We start from the raw sequence: 7,880 nt of genomic DNA, 5'->3' as shown, positions 1-7,880 counted from the left end.
CATTAATGAACAATTTGCCTTGAAGTCTCCTGAAAAAAGTAAGGATTATTTCCAAGGTTTCTCTTCTTTTCCTTGCGTCTTTTCCCTGGACCCTGGAAGTTTGTCTCAGAATTAAAACCTGGTGAAAAGGGACAAGGGGGCAGATTGAATAATGCACATTCCCTTGGCACTGATTCATCCAAACATCTTCCTCTGGTCTTAGCTACTTCGTAAACAGTCTGACACTGGCCCCTGGCTTTGTGTTCTGGACACACCGCAATTCATTCCCCTTAAGGCAGAGGGAACTGTTGAAGGGGCAGGTCCATTCCACTGGTGGCATGTCTCAGAAGACAGAGCAAGAGAAGCTTAAAGGGAAAAGAATGTAGCCACGATAGGGAGATCTGGCTTCTGACCCTAGATCTATTCCTTCTAGTTGTGGGATCTAGGCTAAATCCTTTTACCTTTATGAGATACAATTTTCTCATCAGCAAAAGTAGAGATGAAAATGATATGGGTGTAAAGGCACAGGAAACAACAACATGACTTTTTGGGGTCTCCTACATATGTGGAATCAATGAATCTCAGTCTAGTGGAGAAGTAACCACACTGGAACTGGATTTCAAGCATGCAGGGCCTGGTCCTCTGTCACCTAAGCAATCTTAGTGGCAGAGGCATTTGTTCTTATTGAGAGAAGATTGAATCTATAAAGTCTGCAAAGGCCCCTGAGTCTACCTCAGCCTGGAATTGTATTGCTCAGTAACAGGACAGTGTGAGTTCTCAGAATACTTGGGTGGGTGGGAGAGGGGGAAGAAAAGGAGCTGCCATTATCAGCCTGGAGACGGGTACAGAGGGAATGCAACACATCCTCTTTACCACCAGTGCTGAATGAACCTCTCTGAGGATGGCACTGCTCCTTCCTAGGTGGATCCTGGGCCATGAGTTGCAGGGCCTGCCCTTGTTCTGGGTTACCTTGTACTCTGTGTGCTCACTAATTGTCAGGAGGCTGCTAGGAGAAATTTGGGAGGATTGCCAGATCTCAGTCCCAAGTAAAGGTTGGATTCTACATTGGGAAATTGCTGGTAGAGTAAGAGTTGTTGTTGAGTCCAAAGCAGCACTCTGTCCACTATGCCACTTACTGCCCCAAATAAAATTAGAAACTGGTTTTATAAAAACCCAATGAAATATATACAGTTAGCTATTCTGTTGAAAAAGGAGGAAAAAAACACTTGCATAAAAAGTGAAAAAGGAAAACTCTCAATAATTCAAGAAGAGAAAAATAAAAACTGTAAGTAAAAATTATGCTGAGTTATAGCTAGCAAAACTGAAAACTTAGAGGGAATAGGTGGATACTTACAAAAATACTAAATACCATAATTAAAAAATGAAGAAACTATTTATATAACCTATGATCAGAAGAAAAAATTATCAAAGTAGTAAAAATCTAGGAACAACTTTATTTACAAATGAATTCTATGAAAAATTCAAAGAATAATTAATTCTGATGCTACTTAAACTGTTTTCAGAACTAAGAAGGCACTTCTCTAATCTCTTTGGACGATATTATTTTGTATGACATTATTGGTACTATATGTGGGAACTCCACTACCATGGACAGCTCCCTTTCTCAGTCCCCATGAATTCATGACTCAGAAAAGGATAGGGGTGACAGAGCTGCTATTTATACTTGTCCACATTAGAATTCCCTGGTATTGATCTGGTGGCATCTTGTATTTGTCTCAAACCCCTTCCTGCCCTGGGACACAGTCTTTCTCTAGGTTCTGGAGTTCCCCCATTTCCCATAACCCTCTCTCATTATTCTGTGCTAGGCTGGTGAAATGACTCACAGAGATATTTTTTTCTGAATTTCCCCAAAAGGGGGATTGGTCTGGTACATTATCTAGATCTTTTTGGAGGAGTTTGTGGAGGGGCCTCCCCTCACTGCTTCCTACCACTCTATCACCTTGCTTCTGCCTCTGACCATGGGAGTTTTCCATCTTACTTGGGATAAAAATCTTGCATTTACTTTGTTTCCCCTACATCCTTAAAATAAGGGACTATCTTTGGTTTTCTACTTACATCCCCAGTGCTTAGCACATAGTAGGCACTTAATGCTTCATTCAAACACTACAGAGAGTACCAGAGAGATAAGGCCTGAGAAAAGGTCATTGGATTTGTTGAGTGTGAGATCGTTGGTCACTTTGGAGATAACAGTTTTAGTTGAATGATGAGGCCAGAAGCCAGAACATAGAGAGTTAAGAAGAGAGTGAGAGGAAAGGAAGTGGAGGCATTCCTGCTGGAATACCTTCTCAGATCTTGTGCAGCACAGAACCCTGCCTCCATGGTGCAGTCTGTTGGCTTGTATGGCTGTGTGTCATGGTCAAGGAAGCTTTTGTAGCCTAGAATGCTGACCAACATTGGCTGACTCTCAAGGCCTAAGCAAATCTAGAATCAAGATCTCCATGGCACTGAAAGGAGGGGAGAGGAAATGGGTGTGTGTTGCATTTTGTGATGAGACCCAACAATGAAGGCCATGGGAGAGGGGTGCTGAGTGAGTTCTGGGTAAGTGCCAGTTGACGGATTTTTGTTTTGTGTGTTTTTACCTTTTTTTGGTTTCTAGGTGTCCTAAACCATGTAGAAAGTAGAAGTTGCTTTATTTTTGATGCATAGTGCCTGTGGTGGACCAGTTTCAGAGATTGTGTGGAAATCAGAAAAAATGTTTATTCCTCTCCCTGGTTTGTCATCTAACCTTGTAATTTCCTTCAAGATCTAGTTGATTAAGAATTTTTTCCTGCCCACACTTGTGAAAAATAGAACTCTCAGTTTACTATAATTTCTTTTATTGTATCACTTTAAGTATAGTTAGATCATGGATCCATTTTGAAATGGTTGTAGTATATAGAATCGATTCAGACTTGTCTCCATGCATCACCAAATTATCTAGTTTTCACACCAGACTTGTTGAATAACAAATTCTTTTCCCATTATTTCCTCCCTTTTTATATAGATACATCATTCAGAGACTTCTCAGGTCATCTAGACCAAGTCTCTCAGAAGATTCAGAAACAGTGCACTTAGGTGACTCTTGTAAAGTCTCAGAGAGAGCTGATGGCAGAGCCCAGACTTGGATTCAGGTCCTCTGCAACCAAACCCAGTGTTCTTTCCATTGCTGCCCCCCACCTAGTGGACTTGTCAATCCTAAAGTCACTTGGTAGCACAATGAGTGAGAGTCCTGCCTGGCCTTGGAGTGTGGAAGAACTGATTGTACTTCCGTGTTACCAGCTTTGTGACTCTGGGCAAGTCACTTTTCCTCATCCTGGGTTTCCTCCTCTGTAAAACAGTTTGAATAATTGCACCTATCTCCCAGACTTCTTGTGAGGAACAAATGATAGAACACATATCCTACATTTTGTAAACCTTGAAGTGCTATGTAAGTGCTAGCTGTTGTCATAGCAATAACTATTATATCACTGATACACACATACATATATACATATATATATATTTAGTTCTAAATCATTTATTCTTTAATTACTTACTTGTGTAATTTTTAAAGCAGCTGTGTGACTTAATGATTGTCTAGAGTCCTCAGCTTGGAAACAGAAAGATCTGAGTTCACATCCTGCTTCAGACACTCAGGCACTCTTCTGGGCTTCTACTGATCCTCTCTCTACAGGCTTCTGAAGACAGTCTAACCTTTTGTTATAACATTGGTTGTGAGGAAACAAAGTTTCCCCCTTCTCCTCCTCTGTTTTAAATTATCTTTAACAGTAATTTAGCATATTGTCTTTTCTAGACAAAATCTAGTCTTCTAAAGGATATCGAGGATATTTATTGAGCATTTGCTGTGTGCAGAAGTTTCTGACATCTAGTATTATCCCTGTGTACAATTAGGTTGCAAATTATTGTGTGACTCAGGGCAGGTCATATAAGCTCCCTCAAACTCAATTTCTTCATCTGTACAATGGGGATAATAAGAATACATTGTTCACAGGGATGTTGTGAGGATCAAATGAGACAACCTACATAAAATGCTTTGCAATTATATATCAGTGTTAGCTATGATGAAGAAGAAGGTGTATATTTGAGATCCTGAGGGTCCCTTTTTCATTTCCTAGAGTCAAGTTTTATTTCGGGTTATGTTTTCTCCTGGAGGAAAATTATCTTTCTTCCCACTATTTTCTCTCATTAATTTTTGGTAGGTATTGCTTCATTGGAATTTATTTTATTACTCTTATTTGTATCATTTTAAATATTGCTGTTGTTTTAGGTCTACATTTTCTGTAGATCCATATTTTCTCATTGGATGGCCAGGTTGCCTTAATTTTGCCAGTAGCAAAGCAGGGGTGAGTCTAGAGGAGCCTTTTGCCATCATTTGTTAGACTGGAGTGTGAGCACCAGAAGTACCCCACTACTGTCAATTTGAATGCTTACAAAGGATGCTGGTGTGGGAATGTGTAGTTGTTATGTGGAGACACCAATGAAAGGTCTTTACATACAGCAAGAACCATTAGGGGTGTCAGGTAGAGTTTTCTGGAAAGAAAACAATGCCCCTGGGGCCCTATGAGAGCTTCCTGACAGCAGGCAACTTCATCAGATTCCCAGAGAGAAATCCAGGGAGCAGAAAGCAGGCTGCTGTGACTGATGACACCCTGCTGTAATTTCTGGGGACTATGTGTTTCTCTTTGGGAGAGTAAGTTGTGGAAGCTTATGGAAGGTTAGCTCAGGGCCAGCCTAGCTAAGATGATCTTGTTACCTAGGTTGATGAGGTGATAAGTTGAGGCCCTTCTCTCACTGATAATGTTTAGTGCTAGAAGAAGGGAATCTGACTTGAGGTGATGTGAATGCTCCTAGTCCGTGGTGGGGTTCCCTTGAAGGGGAGGCCTGCTTGACCATCCAGTAACCCTGAGTGCTTTCTCTTTTCATGGGGAGCTTTGGTAGAAATGGAGTCCCACCAGGGAGGGATACTGATTTGACAAGAGATGGAGATATATTATTGCATATTGTACTGCACATGTTCCCAAATAGATCAGTGATTTGAACTGTTTTAAAAATTGCACCATAAAAGAATTAATAGTTGGTAGAAGTTATATCCAGGGACATTATTACACCAATGAAACCTTAAGTCTTTACCAAAATAAAAATCCAAATAATCCTTGGTGGATGTCACCCCCTTTCAGATAAAGAACAGGGACCCCAAATTCTTACCTCATAACAGGTTTCTAGAGCCAGCCCCTCTGTGGCTGCTAAGACAATGCCTGAGACTCTAGCAACCCTCAGTCACTGCGGGTAAGGGTTCTGGGCTGGGAAGCCAGACCTCAAGGCCAGAGCTCCAGTTGAACCCTACCTTTATGGAACTATTTGAGCCACGAAGAACTTTAGAAGCTTTTATGGGAACCAGGAAATAAGGTCAAGAGTGTGGACAGTCACATTCTCTGCTTTCCAGGGTCATTAGGGATACTTATTTCCTGGTTTATAAATTATTTCCTTGGGTTTCTGGTCCAGTGTCGACAGCCTTACTCCTGGGAACATCTCAGAACTTGGACCAACATAGCCTTCACTGTACTTAACCTGGAGGACAGGCTGCCCCCTGTATCTGCTCTGACTTCCTAAGATATATTGCCTATTACATAATGTGGAGCAGTGCAAGGAGACTTTCCCCATTTCTCTTGGATTAGAAAAAACTAGCAACTGGATATTCTGGTTTAGGAGAGAACAAGGAAAAGTGACAAGATATGCCATCCCCTAACATGAGATTTGTTGAGGCAATGGGGCAAGTTGGCTATAGGGCTGGACCTGGAGTCAGGAGGAACTGGGCTCACATCCTGTCAACCACACATTCCAGCTCGGTCACCATGGACCCAATGTCTCTGCACCTCAAGTTCCTCATCTGTGCAAAGGGCACAATAGCAAAGTGTCTACTTCACTAGGTTGTTGTGTGGTTTAAAGGAGAATTTTTTCTAAAGCTCTTAGTGAACTTTAAAGGGTAATTCAGACACCAGCTAATTTCATTCCTCTTTCTGCTTTCCCAACTCATTCTTTTAAGGTTCAGCTTGGACTGCTCCTAATGCTCAATCTACTCTTTGCCTTATGGATCACTGTCTTGTGGTTGTTGTAGTGAGCACTGGCTGGAAATAGATGGTCCACTGGAGAAGGAAATGGCTAACCAGTCTAGTATCTTTGGTGAGAAAACCCTATGCACAAGTAGTCTACAGGAACATGAAGAGTCAGACACAAATGAATGACTCAACAATAACAACAACTATTGCTCTACCAGCAATTTCCCCATGAGTAATCCAACCTTTCCTTGGAGCCGAGTCCTGGCAGTCCTCCCAGTACACTCCTGAATAGCACGGAGTCCACAAAGCCCAAGGGAACCCAGAACCAGGGCCATCCCTGCTGCCCATGCCACAGGCTCCACCTAGCAAGGAGCAGGGCCATTCTCAGAGAGTCTCAGCTAACACTGGGGTTAAAGAAGATATGTTGCCTTCCCTATGTATCTATCTCCAAACTGTCAGCAGCAGCCCCCCCTAGAGTATTCTGGGAACTCACACTGCCCTGTTCCTGAGCAGTACAATTCTAGGCTGAGGTCAACTCAGGGACATTTGCAAACTTTCTAGATTCTGGCTTCTCCCAGCAAGAACAAATGCCCCTGCCACTAAGATTTTTTAGGTGATAGAGGACCAGGCCTTGCATGCTTGAAATCCAGTTTCAGTGTGGTTACTCCTCCACTAGAATGAGAATCATTGATTCCACGTCTGTAGGAGACCTCAAAAAATTCATGTAGTGGCATCCGCTGCCTGTACACACATATTATTTCATCTCTACTTTTGCTGGTGAGAAAACTGTGGCTCACAGAGGTAAAAGGATTTTAGCCTGGATCTCACCATTATGAGGAATAGGGCTAGACCTGGCCCAAAACGAGGTCTCCCATATCATGGTTACACTCTTTTTTCTTTAAGCTTGTCTTACTCTGTCTTCTGAAGAATGACAGTAGTAGAATGGGCCTGTCACCCTCAGCAGTGCTCACTGCCTTAATGGGGATGAATTTCTGTGTCTCCAGAACACAAAGCCAGGGGCCACTGTCAGACTTTTCAGTAAGTAGCTAAGGCCAGAGTAAGCTGTTTGGATAAATCAATGCCAAGCAAACACATGTTATTTAAACTGCCTCCTTGTCCCTTCTCACCAGGTTTTAATTCTGAGACAAACTTTCAAGGTCCAGAGAAAAGATGCAAGGAAGTGAAGAGAAAACCTTTTTTTTTTTCTAAATTTCAAATTTATTTATTTATTTTTAGTTTTCCACATTCATTTGCACAGGAATTTGAATTCCAAATATTCTCCCCATCTCTCCCTTCCCCCCATCCCAAAGCACCATGAATTCTGATTACCCCTTCTCCAATCTGCCCTCCCTTCTATCACATCCCATCTCTTCCCTTATCTCCATTTTCTCTCTTTTCTTGTAGGGCAAGATTGATTTATATACCCCCTTACCTGTATTATTTTCCCAGTTGCATGCAAAAACAATTCTCAATACTCCTTACTTAAACTTTGAGTTCCAACTTCTTTCCCTTCTTCCCTCCCCACTCATCCCTACTGAAAAGGCAAGCAATTCAATATAGGCAATACATGTGTAGTTATGCAAAAGACTTCCATAATAGTCATGTTGTGAAAGACTAACTATATTTCCCTCCATCCTATCCCGCACCCGATTTATTCTATTCTCTTTTTAGACCTTGTCTTTTGCCTAAAGTGTTTACTTCTAATTACTCCCTCCTCCCATTTACCTTCCCTCCTATCATCCCCCCACCCCACTTGTCCCTTTCTTCCCTACTGTCCCATTGTGTAAAATAGATTTTCATACCAAATTGAGTGTGCATGTTATACCCTCCCTTTTCCCTCCATTG

The sequence above is a fragment of the Notamacropus eugenii genome, chromosome 2, assembly GCF_028372415.1.
Source record: "Notamacropus eugenii isolate mMacEug1 chromosome 2, mMacEug1.pri_v2, whole genome shotgun sequence".
In the NCBI taxonomy this organism is placed as follows: domain Eukaryota; kingdom Metazoa; phylum Chordata; class Mammalia; order Diprotodontia; family Macropodidae; genus Notamacropus; species Notamacropus eugenii.
Note: the sequence above shows the minus strand (reverse complement) of the source record.